At 32.7% G+C, this 14,142-nt stretch overlaps 1 protein-coding gene and 1 long non-coding RNA gene across 4 annotated transcripts in view; one reads left to right on the top strand and one right to left on the bottom strand.

Moving 5' to 3' along the window:
• The window catches only part of LOC117105143 (TRMT1-like protein), a 49,029-nt gene extending 47,126 nt beyond the window's left edge, over window positions 1–1,903 (top strand). For all 3 annotated transcript variants that reach the window (XR_004444865.1, XR_004444863.1, XR_004444864.1), the window contains one exon: window positions 1,422–1,903. The gene's annotated coding sequence lies outside the window, so the exon portion shown is untranslated. The remainder of the gene's footprint in view (window positions 1–1,421) is intronic.
• A 4,327-nt stretch (window positions 1,904–6,230) lies between these two features.
• On the bottom strand, window positions 6,231–8,876 carry LOC117105159. Its single transcript, XR_004444866.1, has 3 exons — window positions 8,814–8,876; window positions 8,118–8,194; window positions 6,231–7,264 (listed from the first exon to the last, which is right to left on the bottom strand). It is a non-coding gene; the product is annotated as an uncharacterized LOC117105159 (long non-coding RNA).
• Window positions 8,877–14,142: the final 5,266 nt, after the last annotated feature.

The following is a 14,142-nucleotide window of genomic DNA, read 5'->3' as shown; positions in this document are numbered from 1 at the left end:
GGAGAATAATATCTGATAGGAATTATATTAGATTTCTAGGTGTCTGTAGGATGTTGTTGTAAATAGTTGAATATACAAGTACTGTACATAATAAAGTAAGTTCAAATATTAAATAAAGTGAAGTAGCAAATAAAATCACTAAATGTTAATTTTTATGTTGATTTTTTAAATGCGTTCAAATATTAAATTATGTGAAATAGTAAATAAAATTACCATTGCTTTTTGTTGATTCAATTCAAATAGATGTAGTCAGTAGTAGCACTATATGGGAAATTCTTATTTCAATGTCTTGCTCTTCTGTATTCCCTCCAGTGGTGGTGGCAGCAGTTGAGCCGGGGGGGCCAGGGCCCCCCCCCCATCAGGGAGAAAAACCACAATTTGTCGGGGGGGAACAAATATATATTAGAAGCCAAAATCGATAAAATAAGCCTTTGAAACCCCAAATTGTCCAATTTTTCGGTGGGGGGGGCTTCGCCCCCTGGAACAGTTTTGAAAAATTTTGAGCGAAGCCCAACCAGCCCCCTTTTTTTTGTCGGACAAATCCTGGCACCATCCCTGATTCCCTCAGAATAATATTGATTGCTGAAAATGTTTTAACTTGCATTCTTTTGCATTTTTTTAGCTATTGCTTTATTTTTTTTAAATGGCAGTAGCAAGGGGTGCGAGGGAAAAACCCCAAGTTCAATGTTATGCACTTCAGTTTTCCCTAGAAAAAAGTATTTATTGAGGAGTGTATATTTTATATATTATATTATTATATTTTAAATATATATATATTTTTTCTGCATTTATTTATGACTACTGCTTCAATTAAAATGATTTAAACAGTGGCAGCACCATGGGATATAAGGGGAAATCCCCAGTTGAATTTCCTCCCTAAAAATATTACAACACACTCATTAATCAGTATTCTATTCCCTAGAAAAAAAGTATTGATTGAGGAGTATATATTTAAATTTTTTCTGCATTTATTTATAACTACTGCTTCAATTAAAATGATTTAAACAGTGGCAGCACCATGAGGCATAAGAGGAAATGAACTGTTCAATCTCCCTGCCCCCCCCCCCACAAAAAAAAAATTAAAAATGAACACACTCATTAATCAGTATTTCTTTTTATGATCATATTTTCTCACTTATATTCTGTGTGGTTATGATACACTAGTTAGTTAATAAATTTGTGTTTGAATAGGGGGGTACCCAAGATTTTAAGGCTTCATCCCCTCCCACAAACCTCCAAAACATTTATTTATCCCGTGGAGCTTTTGCCTTTGGCTGATGCTTTGTCTCAAATCATTTTTCCCCATCCCTCACACCACCTCCCCCTCCCCCTTCCACTTAAAATAGTCCAGTGCTACTGTTGGATTTAGATCAGGAAGCAAGATGGTGTTCATAGGTTTTCCATTTTTTTTTTTTTTTCAGGTTTTTTGTTTATGCTGAAATCCTGGAGGGCAGATAGAAATCACTCATGTAACGAATCAGGGCAACAGTCCATCAATTTTATCATTGGCTTTGAATATACGACTTCAAGTTGGCGGGTGGGTGCATGCAATCTTAGTATCCTGTTGGTATCTTATGTTGCATGACACCGAAGGCACACTACTGGTATTCTATTGTACTATGTTGAATGTTCATAATTTCTATAACATCAGTAAAATCTTGTAATATAATAATTTATTGTAAATAAAATTTAATAAATGTTATTAATTGTTAAAATTTTTCTGTATAATTAAATTTTTGTTAGATTCCATTTGTATACAGAAACTCATTAAGTGGGATGTACTGTATATAGAGGTGCTTTCCTCCCTTTGGCTGGCATTGTTTTGGTTTTTGTATTTTGTGTGAAATGTTTTTCGTGCCATGAAATGATAGTAGTAATAAAATGTCAAATCAAAATTGTTTAATCCTGTAGTATTTTTATTTATTATTTCGCTTTGGTGTGCCATTGAGCGTGAGTGTTTCGGACTATATGAAAAATAATAGTTTATCAAATTTTTTAAATTTATTTCAATTGCTGTTAAAATCAATCTGAATTATGTAAATTTCCAAGAATGCAAAGCTATTTGCATAAATGTAAATATGGCCTTATTCTTTATTTAATGATTTATTAAAACCAATATTGATATGGTATTTAATTACTCTTCCAGCTAAATACTAACAGAAGGTAAATATCTATTTCAATAGTTTGACAATTCTGCGGCTTTATGACTACTGGAGGTTATTCTCCTCACTAACTATGTAAATGGGATGCATTGCATAGGCGGGTCTTATGTCGGCATCATAACAAAATTATGCAATTTTCGGAATTGGGTATTTAAATTTTGAATGCTTGAATTATGTCCTGCAGCTGTTGCCAATGAAAAATGAATGGAAATTTAAATGAGGTATAACCTTGAGATTATTTTGAAATTGATATTTTATTTTGGTTATCATTTTATACCAGCTCATTATGGAAATTATGAAAATAAGTAAATGATCATCACAGCAGTAATAAATAAGTAACAACACCTCATTGCTCAGATTAAGCCACACAAAACTAATATGTGTGTTACTGGCACATCCTCAGGGACAATTGAACATCAGGGTCAGCCTGGTTTTAATTTACGGCCTGAATCAATGGCTAGGATTTCCCCTGGACAGCAGGGCAAGAGTTGTACTTTGGCATGTAAGGCCATAGGCCCGAGCCAGGGGGAGAGTTTGGGAGGGGTGTCCTCCTTCCCAATGAGAAAATTTTTTATAAATAATCTCAGCTGCTAGAGGCTCATACAGGGCTTCTTCACCAAGGATGGTGTTCGTTTTATGTCATCAGCATCCAAACTATCAATTTATGTAGGTCTATCCAATTTGACATGAACAACACTTTGATATAAACGTTTTAAAATATTATTTTTTTTTATCCCCTGAAACTCTCGCAACTTCCCTGATAGGGGGAGCGGGAGGCCTCCTCTCCATTCTAAACCCCCCCTCCCAGGTTACTGGAAATTATAATATATTAAGGCTTTTATATGTATGACATAATATTTTTGAGGTTTTAACAGTAATCTATTTTCTAATTCTTAGCATAGAGATTTATCTAATTATTTAATAATATACTTATATCTCAATATCTTGGGAAGAATGGCAATAAAGGTAAAATTTCTTAAAAGTTTGTTCTTTTTTTTGTCTTTTAATTGTTTAAAACTTTGTAAAGATATAACATCATCACACTTCAACAATACATAATTAACTCCCATTAATGTGTGGCTGGGATAGTAATTAAATACCATACCAATATTAATGTCTATCATCAAATGTGGAGCTATAAAATTGTTAAGTATGTACTTGCTCCTTATCGCCGTCAAAAATTAGCAGTTAATATGGCCTTTGATTCGGAGAATTTGTAGATCCATCCATTATTGTACAGCCATTTTAAATCTCGGCGCAGAGGACTGATAGCTTATGATATACATCTGACAAAAGTTGATTAACTTGTTTATCTCACGGCTTGTGGTAAACATCACACCATGTGCTTATGCAGTTTCCAAGAATAGTCGAACGTTCTGCCAATGGCATCATATTTATTTTTTATAACATTCATATTTCGGAATTGATTAATTGAATTATTTAATCCAGTAAGCCAGATTGCTGATTTCATTACTCATGCCTATGAATTGCACTGTCGGTGATCTTTGTTTACTTTATCCAGAATTGATGCAAAGTCACTAATCTGGCTTATTGTTTCTTAATGACACTAGATCCACCTCATAATTTCATCCTTTTCGAAGATGACTTGATCTAATTTCCAGAAAATTATTATAATAGTGGAGAAGCCTAAATGATGCTCTGCCTGCTCTATTCATTATTATCTGGCAATATTGTTTTTGTTTATTTGATTTCTTATGATGCATTTAGTAATCAGATATAAGTCCCTGTTGAAATCTAGCAAATATTTACAAAAATCTGCTATCTAAGAGAGTACTGTACTCTCAGGACTTGTACCTGAAGTATGTAGATGATATGATTGCATCCTCGCATAATGCCCTGGTAATTGGAAAAGCTTAAAAAAAAAAGCTAATTAAGAAAGTACTGTACTATTATGTTTTGTTTTATTATCTAAATAATGCATAAGAAAATAATAATGATAATGATAATGATTTCTGGGAAACCCTGAAAACAAACCAATACACCCAGGACTTAATGAGATGATAGCCATGTGAGCCAGGTGAATACCATACCAACGTTAATGTCTATAAATCATCAAATGTGGAGCTATAGAATTGTTAAGTACTTGCTCCTTATCGCTGTAAAAATTACAAGTTACAATATGGTCTTTGATTCGGAGAATTTGTAGATCCATCCACAGATGACTAATAGCTTATGATATCATACAGTACATCTGAAAGAGGTTGATTAACTTGTTTGAAAAAAAGTTAATTAAGACAGTACTCTTATGTTTTATTACTACTGGACAACCCTGAAAACGAATCAATACACTCGGAACCTGGTGATTACTGTAAAAGCTTTAAAAAAAAAGACAGTACTGTACTTTCAGGTTTGTACTTCAACAAGTCAATGTTTCCTCAGCAGTGCTTGTACCTAGATCAAGAGAAGATGCAGGGTGAACTTAGTTATTCCTGGAAAAGATTGAAAACACAAATCGAAGATATCTCAGCACATACAATAAACTTTTTTTCATAATCAAACCTTTATTATATTTATTGTTATAATTCTAAGTACCGATTGTTAATTAAAAGACAGGATTATAATTTATATAATATTATTTTTTCATTAATATATATTTAGGAATCTATAGGCTTATTTCAAAGGCTCACAGAGGGTCTCAAAAAAACGTCTGGGATTCAAAACCTACCGGTCTGAAAAACTGTAACAACATAGATCATTGTTATTATTGTTAAAATATTTCCTCATAAATATATGTTTATAAATAGAAATAATTGTGTAAATATAATTAAAAATACATTATAATACAAATGCATTAAAAGGTCAAACTGTGTAATTTGATTGTCATGTATTACTTTATCATACAGCAATATGCAATTAAATCAACATATCCATAACCTTAATCTAAGAATGCACAAATATAGGCTAATCAAATACAAATATCAGAAGTGAAGCCAATTTAATTGTTAGTGACATCATCATATGAATTCAACTGTTAACTAATCTAGAAAAGGGCTAGAATGAAGTGCAATCTCATCCAATCAGTACTCTTAAAAACATATGGAATTTGACAAAAGCTAACATATATCTCGGTTCACAATTGGTTCAGTGTATAATTAGGAGATTAATAAGCAAAAACTGTATAAGTTCATTTTTCAGCAATTAAATTTTTATCGGATGGCAAAATTGATGGTGTGTGTGTGTGTCTGTCTGGTCCATGTTATTAAAGCCAGAATGCTTCTTCATAGCCAATTTGTAAAGTAATAGTCTGTTTTTTGTTGTTAATTAAATCAATAGTGATGTGTTCAGGCATTGATGAATCGCCATGACGTCAAGCCGATCCAATGCTGTGTGCCCTATGACCTTTATATTTTACAAGCATTCTGATTATAAAAATTTATTCAAATAGCTAGCTATGGTTAAATATCGGCTGGTGCTATTAGATGTTACATTTTGTATTGATTTTCATGAATAACCAAAGGGTTGGTGAATCGTTTGACATAAATGGGTCAGATAAAGACAGGAAATTTATGCTACTCGCTAGTAAGAGAATACATTATTTGTGATGGCAAAGCAAAACCGGCTTGTTGAAATGTTGTTTTTGATTCCTATTTCAATGTGAAAGATAAATTGATACAATCTCGAAAACATGTACTGTATTGAATAAAATACTGTAAAACCTCAAATTGAAACTCAGTGGGCTTAATCTTAAGATGAAGCCCATCTCGAAATGAAGCCCCCTCTTAGTTTGCAAAATTAGCCTCAAAAAGAAGCACATGGGCTTCTTTTCAAGATAGCATAGGCTTCTTTTCGAGATAGTACGGTACAAACACTGTACATGAATTTCAGAAAACAAAATAAATTAAAAATACCTCTATAAAAGTTGTTATTTCTACTTGCATACTTTACCAACCTGAGAGATTTGAAATGCGTGTATGACTATACCAAAGTTGCTCCCCCCGCCGCTCCGACGATCTGAGCATTTTAAAATGTTTTAAAACGATTTTAGGGAGTGTTTGTTGATAATACAGGTACAAAAGCAAAAATATTATTAATAAAGCCAATTTGAGTTTCAATGTAGGCCTATGTTTACTTTGAGCACCCGAACTATGTAGACCTACAAAAACATTTCATTAACTGATAAATTTTTAGTAACTTGTTAGTGAAATAAGTAGGGCCTTCAAGTTACTACATCGTCGTTTTTATAGTTCTAATACAACCAATTTCTTCTAATTTTAAATACATTTTCCCCTGAATTTGTGATAAATCGTTATCAAGCATAGACTTGTGTTAAATGCGTAACAAATTTAGGATCCCATGTGTTTCTGCAGGGAACTTTTCTGCAAAATGCATATTTCATCCAACATCACTTTGAAATGCAGGACCGTCCCACACGATGCGAGACGGTTGGTAACTATGCAGTTGGCTGGGTCAGAGATTACAGTATCACTTTTTGATCTATAGTCATTTTCCTGATGATTTTTAACTTATGGTACACAGGGATTTATGTTTATTTGCATTTTTATAACTGAAATGAGTAAATTATTGTGGTATTATGTCTTAACAAATAATAGCTTATGATACCCCATGGGTTGGAGTTTGGTTGCAGAGCCTTCCTTAGGTTGTAAGTTGTCTTTATGTTTTGGTAAGATCAGTCTAATTAAAATGAGATGAAATCAATAAAAACAATTATAACAAAAGTAATATTAATTATTACTATCATAATAAATAAGTTTTAATATCAATTCACATTAGTTTACATTTTCCAAATTATCTTTATACTGATAAAGTGTTAAATTAGACAGGTTCTAGAAGATTCCTGATAAGCACAATTCATTATAAAATATATTGTTTATGGTAGAAATAAACATGATACAAGTGGTAAACAAATCCTTAAACACATTGAAATTAAGTGATAAGTACAATATGGATTGGAAGATGACTAGTCTCTAAGTTTGCTTGTTTCAGAGTGCAATGCTTAGATTTTTTTAGACTGCCGACTCTTGCTGTGTCTGTTGTTGATGCTCCAATTCAGGAGTTCAATGATAGCAGGTAAGGTATAACGTCATTGAACCATCTACGGTGGGCTTGAGTTAGAAAAGTTCCTAAAAGAAAAATAAACCCATGTTGTTAAGGACGTTTTAAATGAGAACATCGGGACAATGTTAACACAAGCTAAAGTAAAATGAATTGACAAGGGGAACACATACAGAAAATTAAGTACAAATCAGAAGTCATCATTATCACCTATTTATCATCATCTTAATCATAATCATCTGCACCACCATTATCACCATTATCAGGCCTTAAAAAAATTGTTTGTTTGCTGTCACATTGTAAAAATTCTAATACAGGGGCGTGTGGAAAAAGTTACATAATATGATATGGATCTTTGCCAAAATCGACGAAAAAGTGGTTTTTCATTTGATCTTTTAAACTTAAAAAAGTTGTAATGAAGCCGTGTTAGTCTAAACAATATACACAGATTATAAAAGGCAAAAAAAATAAATAAATTACATCAAAGTTAGTTTCAGAGTGCTGCCTTTTATAATCTGTGTAAACTTAAAAAAGAAACTTTATTGGAAAAAAAAAAACCTGCCCCTAATTTTTGGGATTTTAGGGCCGGCGGATGACGGCAAACAAACAAGTTTTCTTTTAGGCCTCATCATTATCCGCCATTATTGTGAACATCATCCTAACCATCCTCATTCCCATCATCATTGAGCCGAAAACGATGAAGTGAGAAATAGCAAAATCACAAAGCTGATGGTTTTTGTTGAAATTTGACGGTCTTTCGACAGTGGCCTACTGTTTTTCCTGTTGTTCTTTATGTTATGTTTCACCTAAGGATCATACTAACGTGTTCTGTGGCACTTACGGACCTTGTGAATGGAGAAATGACCAAAAAACAACTAGGTTAAAATAGCTGTTTTTGTCGAAATTGGACGATTTTTTTACCCTGCTATTTTCCGGTTGTTTTGTGTTCTGCACCTCTTAGGATCATACGGTCGCCTTCCCGTGGCACCACAAGGACTCTGTGAATGGAAGCATAACCACAAAACAAAAACAGCTTGATAAAAAAAATAATAACTCCGTTTTAGTTTTTTAGTTTCAGCATGTTCAACATCCAGATAGCCAGTGTTTACGTTCTGGAGACCACTACAAGTGAATACCATGTTTGTAGGCCTAAGTGTGTTTCTGTTCTTTAGTATTCAAGTTTTCGCTCTTCGTACGCTGGTCACTTAAATGCACGATAGAGCTACTTGCTCGGCCCCAGCCAACTGAACGGAGGGAGGAAGCAGTGCGACCCCTAAGCCATGATGATGCACTGAACCTAGCATAGCCATCCCGAGTGCCTGTCAGTTGAATGAGACTCCCTGTGCAGCTCCCCTGCAGTCTGTTAATCGCCTAGTCCTGTCAAGTATCACCGCCAAGCGATCATCAGGTGATGCCGCAAGGCTAAGTACTCAACCTCGCCAAGGCTCGGGCCTTCGCCAAGACCCGGGCCCAGACTCAGCGTAGGGTTACCGGCGTATTACCGACAAGAAGCCTCGTCGACCCCGGAACCCGTCAGGGAGAGAGTCAGGTGATTTTATTTTGGATGTGATTAGAATATATTTGGTTCAACTGTACGTATGGTATTGGTGTTATTACCTGCAAAAGCAATCAACAAGGATTACATTGGCCTATTTATTGTATTATTGTACAGCGAAATTGCTTTTTTTTGGCCTTATTTAAAAAAATAATTTTTAGTGATTTTAATGAACATTTAGTATTATCTTAAAGTACTTTATATTTCATATAAAAATAAAGGCTACTAAAATCGTGTTAAAATATATTATAAAATATGCAAATGATGAATATGAAACAATTGGAAATGTCATAGAGGCATTTCTATCTAAACTTCAAACCTAATGAAAATCGAGACTTTGAATAATAAAAAATAGAAATCAGTTTTTTTAAAGCAGCTGTAGGTGCCACCAGAATGCAAAACTTGTAGGTTTTTTTGCAGAAAATTGGCCAAATTTTCACTTTTAAAAGTTTTAATTTCAGAATCAACAGATTACTGTATGTTTTGTTCATAGTTACCAACCTTAAAGATTTGAAATGCGCGAGTACACCAGTTTGTTGGGGCGGGGTCAGGGCCCGGGGTCCAGAGGCGGAGCCCTGAGGATCTGAGCAGGTGCAAAAATATTTTTAATAAAGACACATACAATTTGAGTTTCAATGTAGGGCCTACATTTTGTTTGATTTGAGCACCCGAATGTACACAAACATTTCATTACTTAAACAAACAAAAAATAAATAGGCATACTGATTAATGTTTAGTAGCGCATCAGTGAATTAAGTATTTACAAAATACTGTCTAATGACTTAAGTTTAATCTGCATGACTGTTTTTATATTTTTAATAAAAACTAATTTCTTCTAATTTTAAATAGATTAGGGTTAGGGTTAGGGACAATTAGTTATCATGCATAGACCTGTGCTAAATGCGTAACAAATTTATCATGCATGTGTTTCTGCAAAATGCGCGTTTCAACGAAAATCACTTTGAAATGCGGGACCGTCCCGCACGATGCGAGACAGTTGGTATACTATGTACTTGTATTCATTTTATCTTACAATCAACTATGCCACAACCACAAACCCCCCTCCCCCACTGATTAGGCGATTCAGACGTCACATGGCCCTCTTACCAGATTTTTCTCTAAATGCTCCTGAACACAGTGCCGACCAATGGCAAAGAAGCTTAACCAGTGATGAGTACAGACAGTACCTTATATCCATAAATATGGTTAAAATTTTCTACAAAATACAAGCCCCAAAAACATTGTTTTCAGATTCAGATTACTTTTATTTGTCATACACACATGGTAATAATGATTCTACCTGGGTTATTTAATAACAATCAAAAACAAGACAAAAAAATTATTTTACTCTACAGTATTCAGTATACTATAAATAAAAATTAAGTTTAATGAGATAAACAAATAACTAATAAATTTATCAGTTGCCAATGCATGATACCCATTTTTTTTTTTTTTTTTAAGGCCAAGGTAAGAAAAATGATTATGGCACCTAGATGGCAGGAAATGGCACTCTCAGATTTAAATTTTAATATAATTTAGTTTTTCTCCGTTTTTCAGAAGTGGAACGTGAAATTTCGATATGGTTTTGTAGTCAGATTTGCGAGAAAAACTTCAGCTACTTGTATTTCTTGACTGAGACGTCAGTGGGAGCTGTAATTTGTATGGCAAGGAGATGGTGCTACCCTTAATTCGTATTAAGGTCTTATCTATGCTGTACTTGATCGAGTTTGTTCGTAAAGCTTGCTCTTGAGCCTTCTGTCTCCTTCAAAAAACCATTTCTAAGCCATCTCCAGGATTCTTCTCCAGCTACATCTGCTGTTTGTTCTACAAACTGTACATGCAGGGCTTTCTCCTTTCAGTTCCTCATTTCTCATCTTGCTTTCTCTTCTGATAGTCCTGAAGATTCTCTTCTTTAACTAATACCTTCTCCTTCAAAGCAGCTTGAAGCATCCACCATGATATAGCCATGTAAAGACTGGATCTCTTTCCTGACACACTCCTCAATGCTAATCATTCCCGTTCCTCATTATTATTATTATTATTATTATTATTATTATTATTATTATTATTATTATTATTATTATTATTATTATTTTTATTGCTATTACAATTATTTCATTATTATTATTAATTATTATTATTATTATTGTTATTGTTATTATTTTTATTATTATTATTATTATTATTATTGTTAATTATTCCTTATTATTATTGTTATGATAAGGGGCTTATAATCAATTTAAATTATAAAATATAATAATAATAATAATAATAGTAATAATAATTATTATTATCATTATTATTATTATTATTATTATTTATTGTTATTGTTATTATTATTCTTATTGCTTATAAGTATTGTTATTATAAGGGGCTTATAATCAAATTAAATTATAAAATATAATTTTTAATACCATATAATTGCTAGCAGTCTTTCAATTTAACACAAAATTAAATGTGTTCACTTAATACGGAATACTTCAAATTCAACTTGCTATGACAGTGCCAATAATCAGGCATTCAAATTAAATATTTATTTCCTATATGTATTTGGTAATTACAATTTGTTCTGTTCCTGCAGAGCTGGTTATGGCAATTAACATTGTGGGTACTGATGGAGTGTGTGAGATAGCTATGGAGTCATGAGATAATTTAAAATGGTTTTAGCTAGTTAAGTGTAATTGGTTTCGCATTTCCAGAGATGGTGGGTGCCTGTAGGCTCAAACTTTTCCTGGAAGTCATGTACCCCCACACCAACTTACGGCGCAAGGTATAATAAGGTGATGGGAGTATCGTAAAAAATTAGTATTAAAGTCCTATGTGGCAGAGGAATTCTAGTAAAATATACTTTGTTCTATTTGTACATTCCGCAAAGCAAACCTAAATAAATTAAAAACATTGTGTGTATGTCTTAAATTATTTTCATAGACCTACTGACATTTTACAAGTCAGCAATAATAACCACAGTATGCAAAAAGGATAAAAGTTCATTACATTAAATTTGGCAAATCATTCTCGATATAAGCCTACTTTAAACAGTTAAAATATCTAGTAGCCAAACTGTATACACTTCAGGATGTTTTGATTTTTAACAAATTTGGATGGATTAATTTGGAGCTACCAAAATCAAAACATAAATTCAGGGGACTACCGGCATGTCTGTGTGCATACCTGTACCATTAGAGCACTTTGCGTGCCACGTAACTCCGTGGCACTACAACTTTGATTGAATGTGCTTGCACGTAGCTAGTAGCTAATCTCTAGATGCATTGAGTACGTTTAAGAGCACACCTGTGCAATAATTGACGTACATATCTTTTTGTGGCTCTTCCGCTTCTATTTTATTGATGTGATTTGATTGCTTCAAGAAAGCTTCACAGAGTTCAAATCAATCCAGCCGAAATTATTAATGCATGAGAATCTTTCTGCTTGTAATTTAAACTGTATTTAAATATATACAACCAAATGCACAGTTTTTATCCTTCATCCTCTTATTTTGTTATAGAGAGGACATAATTATGCATAAGAATATAAATTTGGGATAAAGCAAGACATTTAAATGCTATAAAAATAATTTTAAACAAGGTTATTTCAAGCATAAGCATTTTCTTGATTTATAGATTTTAATTGACAGAAAATGGCTAGGTGAAAAATAGCAAAGTTGTGGCAAATGCCTAAAGTAATAAAGGTAGCCCAAGGTATTTTTTTAATGAAATTGGACGATTTTTTTTATCCAGCCTCTTTTCTGATATATACTGTATTGTTCTGTGGCACTTACAAATCACAAATACCAACCATATTGAAAGAAAGTTTTTAAACCTGGTTTTAATACTAAACAGTGATAATTCACTTACTGTAAATATCACAGATTATCACAAAAAAAAATAATGTAAATGATTTCAAAATGTCACTTAGACCTTGTTTTAAGCTGAAATAAATTCAGACGATATTTTGTTAATATAGCCTTTAACTATGGAAAAATTCACAGCATTTAATGCTATGAAAATTATGTTGAACGAAGTTAATTGAAACATAATCATTATTTTCATGATCCCTGGGTCCTATAAATTAATCAGTAGAAACACCAATAATGTAAAAATTAGTCCAATTTTAGCAACTACACAAACGGTGTAGCTCATATTTTTGCTGAAATCGACAACTTTTTGACCCTGCCATTTCCCAGTTGTATGGATTACAATAATATTTTCCATGTTCGCAAATGCAACTTACCAGCTAGTAACTAGTTTTAAGGTAACTTAGATGGTATCTAATGTAATAATTATGTCTATAGGTTTAGTGTGTATTTCTGGCATAATTTATAATACTATTTAATGCTATGAACTTTATGTTGACAACATGGCTAATTCAAATACAATTGGTATTTTCATGATCCTTGGGTACCATAAATAAGAATCAACAGAAAAACGACAAGGTAATTAGATTTTATACCCTATTTATTTTCCAGTTGTTTTGTGCTTTTGGTGGATCACAAAAATAACATTTTAGCAAAAACAAAAACAAAAAAATCTAAAAAAGTTATGAAAATAATGTTGAACAAGGTTATTTAAAAAATGACAGTTATTTTTTGTTATTATTCTTGAGTATTCTCTAAGAATCAGCCAGACAATGAATAGGTGAAAATTAGCCTAATTTCGCCAAATTATGCACATGTAGCCTATTTCACGTTGCTAATGTCACCATATACAAGATGAGGATTCAGATGGATACCCTGCATAGTACACATGGTTGCCCTTAAAATTATGCCTAAATTTTACTATGAATAAATGAGTGAGTCACTATATTATTCTTGGTAGCATAAAATATGTCCACACGTAGTGCATGCATTTATAGCTAAAGAGAATTCTGAAAACATATCTTGTATCTGTAAACAACAACATTAGCATGAAAAATTATATTTTGTAGAAGTGCACATTTCAACTCACGCTCTCAATAAAGTTCTAACATGGATATTTTAATAGAATTAGATTACATGGCGCTGCAGCTAGACCAGCAAGAATGCTCCCATGGAAATAAGCAAGTCTGTAATTTTAATCTCCAGATTGTGGATAATTGTGTATGTTATGCATGTTTTATTACAATGGACACAATGACCAGCGGTAATACATTATTAGTGGTATACTAGTAATACACATTGCAAGCACTTTCACACAATTTTTCGGTAAAGGCCAAACATTATTATTTACTGTATAATGGGATTATAGCTTTGAGATGGAATGGGAAAACCAAATCAAACTGTCTATTCTTTGATTTAACAAATGAGTTGACAAGAATGTTTGTAACACAGGCATTCATATGTTACACAGAAACAATATTATTGAAAATAAAAATGATGAATAAGTCAATAATACAAAAGGGGGGGGGGGTGGCGGG

This window comes from Anneissia japonica, unplaced genomic scaffold (genome assembly GCF_011630105.1).
Source record: "Anneissia japonica isolate Jap-2015-1 unplaced genomic scaffold, ASM1163010v1 scaffold287852_len814684_cov197, whole genome shotgun sequence".
Lineage (NCBI taxonomy): Eukaryota > Metazoa > Echinodermata > Crinoidea > Comatulida > Comatulidae > Anneissia > Anneissia japonica.
The sequence above is the reverse complement of the archived record's forward strand: the minus strand, read 5'-3'. Positions and strand labels throughout refer to the sequence as shown.